Source organism: Chiloscyllium plagiosum, chromosome 8 (genome assembly GCF_004010195.1).
Source record: "Chiloscyllium plagiosum isolate BGI_BamShark_2017 chromosome 8, ASM401019v2, whole genome shotgun sequence".
Taxonomy (NCBI): Eukaryota; Metazoa; Chordata; class Chondrichthyes; order Orectolobiformes; family Hemiscylliidae; genus Chiloscyllium; species Chiloscyllium plagiosum.
In genome coordinates this window covers 87733482-87747283 of record NC_057717.1, presented here as the reverse complement: position 1 = coordinate 87747283, position 13802 = coordinate 87733482, and the positions used below count along the sequence as shown (strand labels likewise).

Sequence of the window (13802 nt, the reverse complement as noted above, 5' to 3'; positions counted from 1 at the left end):
AGAGGATGTGGTGGAGGTTGGTACAATTGCAACATTTAAGAGGCATTTGGATGGGTATATGAATAGGAAGGGTTTGGAGGGATATGGGCTGGGTGCTGGCAGGTGGGACGAGATTGGGTTGGGATATCTGGTCGGCATGGACGGGTTGGACCGAAGGGTCTGTTTCCATGCTGTACATCTCTATGACTCTATGACTCTGCAGTTGAGAATTCCACAGATTCACCATCCTCTGAGAAATAAAATTTCTCCTCCTCAATAATATTTCTCCCCATCTTCTAAACTCCAATGAGTGTAGGCCCAACCTCCCAATCTTGCCAGAAAAAGTAGCAAGATTGAATATTGGGAGCATTTTAGAACTTGACAAAAGTGGGCATGAAGTTTGATTCAAAAGGGTAAAATAAAAAGTACAAGAGTAAGATTGCAACTGAAGATAAAAACTAACTGAAAATACGTTTTTTTTCAATGTTTTTTGAATGAGGGCGTCGCTGGCTAGACTGCCATTTATTGCCATCCCAGAGGGCACATTGCTGTGGCTCTGGAGTCATATGTAGGCCAGACCAGGTAAAGATGGCAGTTGCCTTCCTCAAAGGACATTAGTGAACTGGATGGGTTTTTAAAACAATTGATGATGGGTTGATGGTAATTGATAGACTGTCTTTAATTCCAGACTTTTATTTGCTGCTTTTTCTATAGATACCTGGAGAAAAAGATCTGTGAAGGCGAATGTAGGTCCCTTACGATGAGAAGCTGAGGGAATAATAATAGGAATCAAGGAAATGGCAAAATAACTGAGCACGTGCTTTGGTTCTGTCTTCACAAAAGGAGACACAAATAACCTCCAAGAAATGTTAGGAAATCAAGGGCACAATGAGACAGTGGGTTTGAAGGAAATCAGTATCACTAAGAAAATAGTGCAAGACAAGTTAATGGGATTAACGGCTGACCAAACACCTGGGCCTGATAACATACATTCCAGAATACAGAGGGAAGTGTCCCTGGAAAAATTGAATGCATTGGTGATCATCCTCCAAAATTCTGTGGATTCTGGATTGATACCTACAGATAGAAGGGTGGCAAATGTACTCTTCCCCCCCAACCTTCCAAGAAAGATGCAGTTGCAGATCACTAAATTGCTGGGTTGCTGAAGGAGGCCATTCAGCCCTTGTGCATGCACCAACTCTTTTATCTAGTACCAATTTCCTGTTTTTTCCCCATTTCCCTCCATACCATTTCCATCCAAATAAACATTCAGTACCATCTTGGGTACCTCAGTTGAACCTGCTTCTATATTTCTCGGCAGTATATTCCATATCATGATAACTCAGTGTGAAAGATTTTCTGTTCCTCCCATCACCCTTGCCTTAGTTAGCCTAACATCAATCATGGGCAGAAATGATTGCGTCTGCTATATTTTAAAAAAAGTGACAGTAGAATGCTTGGAAAGCATTAATGGGATTGGATAAATCCAGCAAGGGTTTATGGAATAGAAATCCCGTTTAACAATTCTAATTGCATTTTTCTTGAGGCATAAGTAGTAGAAAGATAAGAGAGAATTAGATTAGATTCCCTAACAGTGTGGAAACAGGCCCTTCGGCCCAACAAGTCCACACTGACCCTCACCCATTCCCCTACATTTACCCATGACTAATCCACCTTACACTATGGACAATTTAGCATGGCCAATTCACCTGACCTGCACATCTTTGGATGTGGGAGGAAACTGGAGCATCCGGAGGAAACCTATGCAGACACGGGGAGAACGTGCAAACTCCACACAGACAGTTGCCTGAGGCAGGAATGGAACCTGGGTCCGCAGCAGTGAGGCAGCAGTGCTAACCACTAAGCCACCATTGATGGGTGTGGTTTAGTTGGATTTTCAGAAGATTTCTGTTAAGGTTTCACATGAGATTTGTGGGCACATTTAAAGCCCATCAGATATGGGAATAATGTATTAGAATTGATTGACAAATAGGAAATGGTGAGTGAGTATAAACAGGTTTTTTTCAAGTGGCGGACAGTGATTATTAGGGTAATGTAACAAACAATACTTGGGCTCCAGGTACTTTCCAATAAATATAAACGGCTTGACTGAAAGAACCCAAGGCAACATTTCCAAGGCTGCTGATGGCAAAAAGACCTTGTGGAATTGAGGTTTATGGAGAATTCAGTGTGATTTAGACACGTTTTTAGATTAGATTAGATTACTTTACAGTGTGGAAACAGGCCCTTCGGCCCAACAAGTCCACACCGACCCGCCGAAGCGCAACCCACCCATACCCCTACATTTACCCCTTACCTAACACTACGGACAATTTAACATGGCCAATTCACCTGACCTGCACATCTTTGGACTGTGGGAGGAAACCGGAGCACCCGGAGGAAACCCACGCAGACACGGGGAGAATGTGCAAACTCCACACAGTCAGTCGCCTGAGGCGGGAATTGAACCCGGGTCTCTGGCGCTGCGAGGCAGCAGTGCTAACCACTGTGCCACCGTGCCGCCCACAATTGAGTTGAGTGAGTGAGTGGCCAAGCACGAGGCGGATGCAGTACAATGTGGCGAAATATTATACGCTTCAATGTAAAAAAAGAGAAAAGCAGGATATTTCAATCATAGTGTAAGGGCCTTGGTATGACCACAACTGATGTATTACATGCAGTCTTAGTCTCCTTACTTAAGAAGGAGGGGATGTAACAGGGGTTCAATAGGTTAATATCAGTACTGTCCTATGAGCAGGGATTGATTGAATTGGGTCTGTATTGATTAGAATGTAGAAGGATGAGAGGGGATTTGATGGAAATGTGAAATTCTAGCAAGGCGAGACCGAGTAGATGCAGGAATGATGCTTCTCCTGGGGACTCTAGAACAGCGCTCACAGTCTCCGGTTATGGATAAACCATTTAATACGGAGATGAAGAAACAGTTGTTTCTGAAAGGATAGTGAATCTGTGGAATTCTCTACCACAGAAGGTTGTGAAGTCGCTGAGTATATTCAAGGAAAAGATTTAGATTTGAAAGGCATCTGAGGTAAGGGAGGAAGGTGGGAATATGACCTCGATGGTCAGCTGTGATCATATTGGATGGTGGAGTCAGCTTGAATGGCCTTACTCATGCTCTCGATGATTACCAAATCCTTCTGTGCTATCGGTTTCTGTAGTCTTTCTATATTTACAAAAAGGTTTGAAAGCTCATTTCAAATTTGGGCATGACTTATGAAATGAGATTGACTAGGTTAGGATTGTTTACACTGGAGTTCACATGAATGGGGGGGTGGTGGTGGTGGAGTCTCAGAGATTTATAAAATTCTAACAGGGCTAGGCAGGGTAGATGCAGGGAGGATATTCCTGATGGTGGATGTGTCCAGAACCAGGGGTCACAGTCTGAGGATGCAGAGTGGACCATTTCGGGTGAACATGAGGAGACATTTCCTTCCACAAAGAGCGGTGAGCCTTTGGGATTAATTACCACAGGAAGTGGCTGACGCCAAAACATTGGATGCATTCAAGAGGCAGCTAGATATGGCACTTGCGGTGGATGGGATCAAAGGTTATGGGAAGGAAGCAGGATTAGGCTGTTGAATTGGAGGATCAGCCATGGGAAAATTGTGATGAATGGCAGCCTCCTATCTCCTATCTTCTATGTTTCTGTGTTTCATCCGAGTCTGTTCATTTGGACTAATGTTCAGAGACGCTCAGGTAGATGTTCAGACCTGGCAAAATGTTTTTTCTTCTTTTTCTCTCTGAGTTATCCAGCATAGAAACAGGCCCTTTGGCCCACCATGCCTGTGTTGATCAACAAACACCAACCCTTACTTATCTCATTTGCCTGCACTTGGTCCATAGGAAACTATGCCTTGGCTGTCTCAGTGCTGTCTAGATACAACCTGTTGAGGGTTGTCCCTTAATATTGGATAAGAGCCCCAAAAGGGGAAAGGCATCCACTGAGCCTCTGGTATGAATCATCGAACTTGTAGAATTGTCTACCGCAAAAGATTGTGATGACCAAGTCTCTGAATGTAAACAGAAATCCACATCCCCACCTATCTATATATAACCTTTTCACCCCTTCTACAACAAACCTCGCCCCACTTCCGCTTTAAAATGTGTATAGAGTCTGCTTTCACCAGCTTTTCACAAAGAGAATTTTAATTTCTTCTGGCAACTTTGATTTGGATCAAACTGTTTGAGTTACAGCACTACCCTCACTTGCATAGTCTGATTGTAGTTTGGGATGGTTACAGTGCATTTCCTGTATTCAACAGCTGGAGGTTCACTACAGGAAGTGTGCGGTAATGCTCTGCATTGACTACCCTGAGAACACTTAACGTATTTATCTTGTTCACAAGCAGCTTTGCAACTAGCTGTACGTTCATAATTTATTTAAATAAGCTAATGAATGAAACTTGTACCAGTAACTGCTGGGTGTGAGTCTTATTCATTGTTTTGACACTCTGCTTCTGATGAAATTGATCTCTTTAGATATTAATGAGTGAGGATGCATTCAGCCACCGAATCAAACAATACAGTGGTGCAAATGATTCTCCGTCATTACGGACGTGACGGTGCCTGACGAAGAAACTTTGGTTTAGACTTCACAGACATAGTAACATTGGAGTGGGCCATTCAGCCCCTAGGGGCTGCTCTGCCATTTTCGATCATGGCTGCTCATCTACCTCACCAGCATATTCCTTCCAGATCCTTTGCTGTCATTATTAACCAGAAGTCAGCTTCAAAGTATCACCTTTTCTTCCAAAGGTCTGTTGATTTCTGCCAAATCATTGATACTCGAAGCTGTTTAGCTACCTGGGAGCCAATCGCACAGTTGTTTGCAGGTACAGGCCTTTGTCATTGACAACTGGTCATTAGTTCTCAGACTGGTTAGTTATTTCTTGCCACTGAAAGCTCCATTCATACATATTCCTTGGCTCAAGCTTTCACCACTGGTAACAAGCAACACTGTAAACAGTACTTACAATGAGGTGACTTGCCTTTAAAAAGTGCAGAAATCCTTCAATAATCCTTCAACAATTCTTCACCTATTTCAGTTACCAATTAAATATATAGAAAGTGAAAAGTTACAATGTTATCAATGAATTGAGAGTGACTTCGGGTTGTGCATTCCAAGCCCGAACTCTTGTGTGGGAAAAAAGTTATTTTCCCATGTCCCCATTGCTGCTTTTGGTAATTTTATCAAATCAGTATCCTGAGCTTTATAAATTGTTACATATAGTACAAAATCAAAGGTATTGTGACAAATTTACATAAACCCCTAATTCTGGTTCAACAAGAGTATTGTCTACTCCTGGGTATCCACATTTAGGAAGGATGTGGGAGAGGATGTTTAAAAAAAACATGAGAATAATTTCGGGAGTGCATGTAGATTGAAGAACTTGGGAATGTTTGCCTCAGATGTGAAGGTTGAGAGAAAACTTTGTAATGGTACTCAGAAATGAATAGTCTCAGCAGAGTGTTCCTATTAGTGCAAGAATTTGTTTCCTTTATCAAAGCAGATTTGATAGTACTCTTCATGAAGAAATTAAATGTAGTTTTGAAAGGGGACCGTTTCAGGGCTTTGGGGAAGGGGCAGAGGATTGGGGATAGCTTGCTTAGCATTGAGCAGAAATGCATCTTCTTGACACTTGAATTGAGTTGAATTGAATTGAATTTACTGTCACGTGTACCGAGGCACAGTGAAAATCTTTGTCTTGCGAGCAATACAGGTAGATCACAGAGTTAAGTAGCATAGTTAGTAAATAATAGGTAAACAGCGGCAAAAACAAAAACACAGGTACAGGCGAATGCTCAGAGTTTGTGAGTCCATTCAGTATTCTAACAACAGTAGGGTAGAAACTGTTTCAAACCCAGCTAGTGCATGTATTCAGGCTTCTCTACCTTTTTCCTGATAGTAGAGGTTGTAGAAAAACATTGCCAGGGTGGGATGGATCTTTGAGAATACTGGTGGCCTTTCCTTGACAGCGGGCCTGGTAGATGGATTCTGTAGATGGGAGGTTGGCCTTTGTGCTTGCCCGGGCCGAATTCACCACTCTCTGTAACCGTCCCCGATCTTGAATGGTACAGTTGCCATCGCAGGTAGTGATACATCCAGACAGAATGCTCTCGATGGCGCACCTATAAAAATTGGCGAGGGTATTCGCTGTCATGCCAAATTTCCTCAGCTGCCTGAGGAGGAAGAGACGTTGTTGGGCCTTTGTAACCAGGGCATCCACACGGAGAGTCCAAGAAAGCTTGTTGTGGGTGACCGCTCCCAGGAGCTTGACACTCTCCACTCGTTCCACCTCTGTGCTGTTAATGTGTGGGGGGGCATGAGTAATATCCCGCCGAAAGTCAATAATGAGTCCCTTGGTTTTGCCTGCGCTGAGAGCTAGGTTGGTCTCTGTTCACCATTTCTCTAGGTCTTCCACCTCCCATCTGTTGTCTGTTTCTTCACCGTCTGAGAGTCGAACGGCTATGGTGGTGTCATCAGCGAACTTGTAAATGGCATTAGTCTGGTATTTGGTGACGCAGTCATGGGTATACAGTGAGTACAGTAGGGGGCTGAGGACACAACCCTGGGGGGGCTCCAGTGTTGAGTGTTAATGAGGATGAAATATTGTCCCCAATCTTCACTGATTGTGGCCTGTGGGACAGGAAACTGAGGATCCAGTTGCAGAGAGTGGGGCTTAGTCCGAGATCACTAAGTTTAGTAATCAGTCTCGGGGGGATAATAGTGTTGAAGGCTGAACTGTAGTCAGAGTCGGATTCTTACGTAGCGTTCTTGGTGTCAAGATGTTCTAGGGAGGAGTGAGGGGCAAGTGATTATGGCATCTGTCATGGATCTGTTGGTCTGATAGGCAAATTGGAGTGGGTCAAGAGTAGTGGGGAGGCTGGAGTTGATTAATGCCATGACCAGCCTTTCAAAGCACTTCATGGCCACCAAAGTTAGGGCCACTGGGCGGTAGTCATTGAGACATGCTGCATGAGCCTCCTTAGGTACAGGGATGATGTTGGCCCTCTTGAAACAGGCAGGGACAGTGGCCTGCTGCAGGGAGAGGTTGAAGATGTCCGAGAAGACCTCTGCCAGTTGATCTGCGCATGCTCTGAGTGCACGGCCTAGTACTCCGTCTGGTCCCATTGCTTTCCTTGGATTCACACAAAGGAAAACTGACTTGACCTCTGTTGCAGTGACTGTTGGGGTAGGTTTGTAAGGACTTGTCAGAATAGGTGTTACCTCTCTGCTGAAATTCTGCTCAAAGTTAGCATAGAAGGCGTTGAGACGATCTGGGAGAGATGTGTTATTGTCTACTATCTTGCACTGTCTCTTTTTAGAACCTGCGATATCACTCGGGCCTTGCCATAGTCGCCGGGTGTCTGTCTGCGTCTCTAGTTTGGACCAGTATTGGCCCTTGCCACTCTCATTCATCAGGACAAACACAAGAATGCCTCATTTCAAAGTTTAAGAACTATTTGAAAACAAGCTGTGTTTATAGATGCATTCCAACTTGTTGCAATTGTGAGAAATTTGATATGCTTGCCCTAATCCTTGACCACCAAACAAATTCTTTTAAGTGCACCAGTTCAGCAAGTCTGGACTATGGTCGTGGTAGGTTGATATACTGTTATGCACTTTGCATTGTCACCCTCTGTCTATCTGGGGAGAGCAAGCAAGCGGTAATGATTAAGTCAGAGATTTGTGTCACTCAGTGACTTATTAAAATACTAAAATGTCTTTAATACAGTTTTATATCTGAGATAATAGAATTATACCATGCAGGAAAGGTGCTTTGGCTCATCAAGTCTGTCCCATCAAAAATACACTAATTCTGCACATTTGTATCCACCTCTATAACCACCTCTGGCAGTGCATTCCAGGCATTTATCACCCACTATGTGGAAAACAAACTGCCTCTCTCCTTTCGTTTAAATTTACCCCCTTTTACCTTAAAGCCCTGTCCCCTAGTAACTGACATTTCCTACGATGGGTTGTACCAACATCCTACCATTCGGGAGGGTTTAAACTAGTGTGGCAGGGTGGACTAGAGAAATGGTCAGCAATTTAAAATAACTGATAAGGAACCAGAGACTAAGGCTGGTAAGGTTGAGAGGAAAAAGGACTGATAGTCTGAAGTCTGTTTGTTTTAACGTAAGACAGATGAACTTGGATCATAGCTGTGACAGACTTAATTGAGAGGGACAAGATTGGCAGCTTAACATCCCATGATGGAGATGTTTCGAGCAAGATAGAGAGGGATGTAAATGAGATGGGCGAGTTGCGTTACCGATAAGGGAAAATATCACAGGTGTACTGAAGGAAGAGACTTTGGAGGGCACATCCAGCAAGGCCATATGTGTGTAGAACTTGGGAATAGTAAGGAGCAGGCACTTCAATGGGATTGTACTACAGGCCTCCCAACAGCTAGTGGGTGACAGAGAAACAGATGTATAGACACACCCTTTGGCAAAAGTGCAATTCAGCAAAACAGTTAGGATTTTCATGTGCTGTCTCTGTCTCTCTCCAGAAGAAAGAAACACCAAAATAAACAATGTGCCCCTTTTGGTTTGTAAGAGGAAACACCTTGTCTGGGAGTTCACTTGAGAAGTGGAGAACTCGCACTTTTAGCTCCAGCAGCACCAGCAGAAACCTTCTCACCTACTGAAAGTAAAACTGATAGCATTCCTGGCTCTGTGTGAGCCCTGATCCTGTTCACTCATGATTCTTTATTTTAAAAAAACACCCGGGCATAACTCTTCAGATGTTTACCAACTACCTGATTGAAGGAGGCATTTCAGTAGCATTGTGACAACACCCACTTTCCAAGAGAAACAGGACAGAACACATCCCTTAAAGATAGAGTCATACAGCGAAGAAAAGGCCCTTTAACCCCATTTATTCTTCACTGATAATACCTACCACTAAAGGTGTGCTCATCTCAATTTCATGCACTTGCCCCATACCCTTGAATGGTTTGACATTTAACGTGCTCAACCACATTCTTTTTCAAGGCTTCCGGCCTCCACTACCTTCCCAGATAGTACATTCCAACTTCCCACCACCCTCTGAGTGAATAAATCTCAAATCCCCCTTAAAATCTTCAGTTCCTTATCCTAAAACTATCCCCACTCGTGATGGACCCCCCCCCCTCAGCCAAGGGGAACAGCTGCCCTCTGTTCACTCTGCCCATCTTCCTCATGATTGTCCTGGTGACCCTTGTCTGCACCCCATTTAGTGTTATCATACCCTTCCTGTAGTGAGGTGACCAAAACTCTGCACTGTACCCGAGCTGTGGCCTAACCAATGCTCTGTACAACTCCAACATGATCTCCTTGCCCTTATACTTTCTACCATGACTGATCAAAGTGAGTGTCCTATCTGCCACCTTAACTATCCGATTCACATGCTCTGTTAACTTCAAGCGACTGTGCATAATTACCCCAGATCCCTCTGTTCCTCTGAGCTACCCAGTGTCCTGCCATTCATTAAATACGCCCTCATCTTGTTTCTTCCAAAGTGCATCACTTCACACTTATCAGGGTCAAATACCATCTGCCACTATTCTGCCTATCTGACCAACCCATTAAGAGCTTTGTGTAACGTACAAACGTCACCTTCAGTAGTAACCACCCTGCCAATCTTGGTATCATCTACAAACTTGCTTAATATTGCCTCCGCATTTTCATCTATATCACTTATGTATATAACAAACAGTAAGGGTCCGATTACTGCTCTTTGTGGTACACTCCTGGACATCACCCTCAAGTCATTCTAACAATGTTCTGCTGCTACTGTTTGTGTCCTGTTACTAAGCCAGTTTCCTATCCGTCTCGCCAAGTTTCCCTGAGTTCCATATGCTATATGTGCTGATGTTATGACTTTAAGAAGTGTATGATTAGATTCCCTACTGTATGGAAACAGGCCCTTCTGCCCAACAAGTCCACACTGACCCTCCGAAGAGTGACCCACCTAGACCCATTTCCCAACATTTACCCCTGACTAATATACCTAACACTATGGGCAATTTATCTTGGCCAATTTACCTGACCTGCACATCTTTTGGACTGTGGGAGGAAACCGGAGCACCCGGAGGAAACCCACGCAGACACATGGAGAACGTGCAAACTCCATACAGACAGTTGCCTGAGGCTGAAAGCGAACCTGGCCTCCCTGGCGCTGTGTGGCTGCAGAGCTAACCACTGAGCCATGTATGTTGTCATTTTTTTTTTAATGAAGAAAGGTTGTGACAGGTGGTGAGCAGTCTGATCTAAAGCCAGTAAACAGCTTGTGAGGTCTTGGGTATTTTTTAAGTTGAAACAATAGCAGTAACCTGGCTGGGTGGGGTCAAGCTCTCATGGAACCAGGTGTTATAGTTTTTTCAGGCACAGCTGTGGGCATCTTGAAGCTGGGGTAGGTTTGGAAACTGTAGTACATCTCTCCCTGCTACTTGCTTTCCCCCTCTATGGGTTTACTCTTGATGTTTTTCCTCCTGGACTGGAGAATTGCATGCGAAAAGATATATTTTACTGAATTTGCCTTTGCCAAGGGATGTGTGTTTATGGGATGTTACTGTATTGAAACAGTTACTGTTTAGTAGTTAGATAATCTGTTATTCTGTTAAGTTTTCCAAGAGCGTTGTTATTCCAATTCATTCTTTTGTTATATTTTTAACTATAGTGTATGAATGAAATGTTTTCCTCCAAGACTAGTACTTTGACCAATTGAATGGCATCTAGAACACAACACCTGGCACTTGCCTTTAAATAAGAAAAAGTTTGGGTGTAGACCATCTCTTTTAATGTATTTTGAGGGGGCATGGTCTGCTACAAATTAGGCGCTCATCCGTGATCAAAATCTCTAAATTCATGTGAGGTTTAGGATTAATGAACTCAAAGGCAGTGAGGGGGTGAATGTTTTTTTTCCTGTTTTGTGTGTTGTATTGACTTGGCTTAAACAGGGTGTGCCTTGTGTCGTAATGGCTCTTTCAGTCACTAAGTTTCCTGGGGGTGGGAGCAGTCACTTTGGGGGTTTTGCAGAAAGTGAGCAAGGCACAGCATTTGGAATTGGCCAAAAGTTGGAGTTGCCGTTGTCTGGGTGTGTGAGGAAAAGGGAGATCATAGCGGCAATCACACAACATTTACAAATGCCATTGGAACCTTTGGAAAGAGCAAACATTCAACTGAAAATTAAGCTGCTTGAACGTGAAAAGGAAATGAAACAGTTTGAATTACCATGAAAAGCAGAGGGAAAAGGAAACGAAGGTCCTGGCTTAAAGGCAGAAAGAGAGTTTTTGAACTTTAGAGATTTGAATTAAAAACTCAAAGATGACTTAAAATGGTGGAGAGAGAGTGAATAGTAGGAGAGTACTGATGAGGACAGTGATGGAGTGCAGTCCCATTATAGCCAAAGGTGTGGTGGGGATCTGTTTAAATATTTCCAAGCATTGCCAAGGTTTGAAGGGTATGGAACCTTTTTTCATTTCATTTGGAGAATGTGGCGAACAAATAAATGACAAATGACCATGTGGGTTTGTTGATCCAAACAAAGTTGGCAGGTAGACTTAGTGAGGTATCTGCATCACTATCCGAGAGCCTATCTGGAGAGTACGAGCAAGTGAAAAATACTATCTTAAGTGAATATTAGCGAGTACCAGAGGCCTACAGGCAATGTTTCAGGACTCTAAGGAAGGGCCCTTGTCAGATGTAAATTTTGAGTTTGAAAGCATCAAGCAAAGTTCTTTTGAAAGGTGGATAAGGGTGTTGAAAATAGATTAAATCTATGCTACATTTAGATGATCATTTTGGAGAAGTGCAAAAATTCATTTCCTTAAGTAATGAGAACTCATGTGGTAGAAGGGAGCGCTAAGACTGTAGGATTAGCATCCGAAATGGCAGGTGGTTATGAGTTGGTTCATAAATCAAAGTTTGGCTTCCAACATCAGTTTCAATCTGTGAGTGATAGAAACTGGGGAAAAGAGAAATCCCCAGGTGGTAAGAGAAGACGTGATCTTATTGGAGGTAGTTTCCTCCAGGATAAAAAGGAAGTCATGAGCGGGAAAGAAGTGAAAGGTTCATGTGTTTTCACTGTCACAAAATAGGCCACATGAAGTCGCAGTGTTGGTGGTTTAGAAAAAGCACTGAGAAAGACCAAGTTGGGAAAACAAGTAAGCCAGTGAGTTTCGTTGAAGTGGGAGAGGAAAGCCCAGTGGAAGCTAAAAAGCTGCAAAAAGATGAACAACCTGATCGGGGTTTGTTAAGACACTGCCAGAGCTCAAAGTATTTAGTTATGTAGGTAAGGTTTACTCATGTATGTCAAAAGGAGTAGGTAAAGAAATTAAGATTTTTAAGAGACACAGGAGCAAGTCAAACTTTAGTGAAAGATGAGGAGATAGGTAATTCAGAAGGGTATTGCCAGAAAAGGTGGTAATATGTGGAACTTGTGGTGAGAAGAGCAGTGTTCCATCATATAAAAGTAAGATTGGAGAGTGGTGGTAGGAGTTATACAGCAATCCTTTGTTGAAGTAATATAGTTTATCCTTGGTAATAATAAAGCTGGATCACCAGTTGAAAAGCCAGTGGAAAATCAAGCAACAGAAGGTGTTAGACGTATATCCTGGGGTTTCTTTCCTGACTGTGTGCTGAAGAGGTCACAAGGCCAGGAGAAATCGGGAACAAAGAAAAGGAAGCTGAAGTTCAATGATCCGGAACTATGTTTGATCAAATAGCCAGGATAAACAACAAGCACAGGTGGAAGGCAAAGTGGAGATTTTTAATTCCCAGAAATTCGCTGAGTTAGAATGAAAGATGAAAAATTAAAACAATTGTATCAAAATGTATACACAGAAGAAGAATCTGAGTCAATCCCAGGTTGTTACTCTCTCACAAAATGGCATCTTGATGAGGAAGTAGAGACTGTCACTTTCAGATGTATGAGAAATGAATAGAAGTTCATCAAGTGTGTATGTACAATGTATTTGGAAAGGCAAGGACTGATTCGGGATAGTCAACATAGCTTTGTGCGTGGGAAATCATGTCTCACAAACTTGATTGAGTTTTTTGAAGAAGTAACAAAGAAGATTGATGAGGGCAGAGCAGTAGATGTGATCTATATGGACTTCAGTAAGGCATTCGACAAGGTTCCCCATGGGAGACTGATCAGCAAGGTTAGATCTCATGGAATACAGGGAGAACTAGCCATTTGGAAACAGAACTGGCTCAAAGGTAGAAGACAGAGGATGATGGTGGAGGATTGTTTTTCAGACTGGAGGCCTGTGACCAGTGGAGTGCCACAAGGATCGGTGCTGGGTCCTCTACTTTTTGTCATTTACATAAATGATTTGAATGCGACCATAAGAGGTACAGTTAGTAAGTTTGCAGATGACACCAAAATTGGAGGTATAGTGGACAGCGAAGAGGGTTACCTCAGATTACAACAGGATCTGGACCAGATGGGCCAATGGGCTGAGAAGCAGCAGATGGAGTTTAATTCAGATAAATGTGAGGAGCTGCATTTTGGGAAAGCAAATCTTAGCAGGACTTATACACTTAATGGTAAGGTCCTAGGGAGTGTTGCTTGAACAAAGAGACCTTGGAGTGCAGGTGCATAGCTCCTTGAAAGTGGAGTCACAGGATAGTGAAGAGGGTGTTTGGTATGCTTTCCTTTATTGGTCAGAGTACTGAGTACAGGAGATGGGAGGTCATGTTGCGGCTGTACAGGATACTGGTTAGGCCACTGTTGGAATATTACATGCAATTCTGGTCTCCTTCCTATCGGAAAGATGTTGTTAAACTTGAAAGGGTTCAGAAAAGATTTA

General features: G+C 43.1%; 1 protein-coding gene across 1 annotated transcript in view; it reads left to right on the top strand.

Annotated features, from left to right (window-relative positions):
• LOC122552160 (serine/threonine-protein kinase N2-like) overlaps positions 1 to 13802 on the top strand; it is a 122039-nt gene that overhangs the window by 23384 nt on the left and 84853 nt on the right. The gene's annotated exons all lie outside the window — the stretch shown is intronic.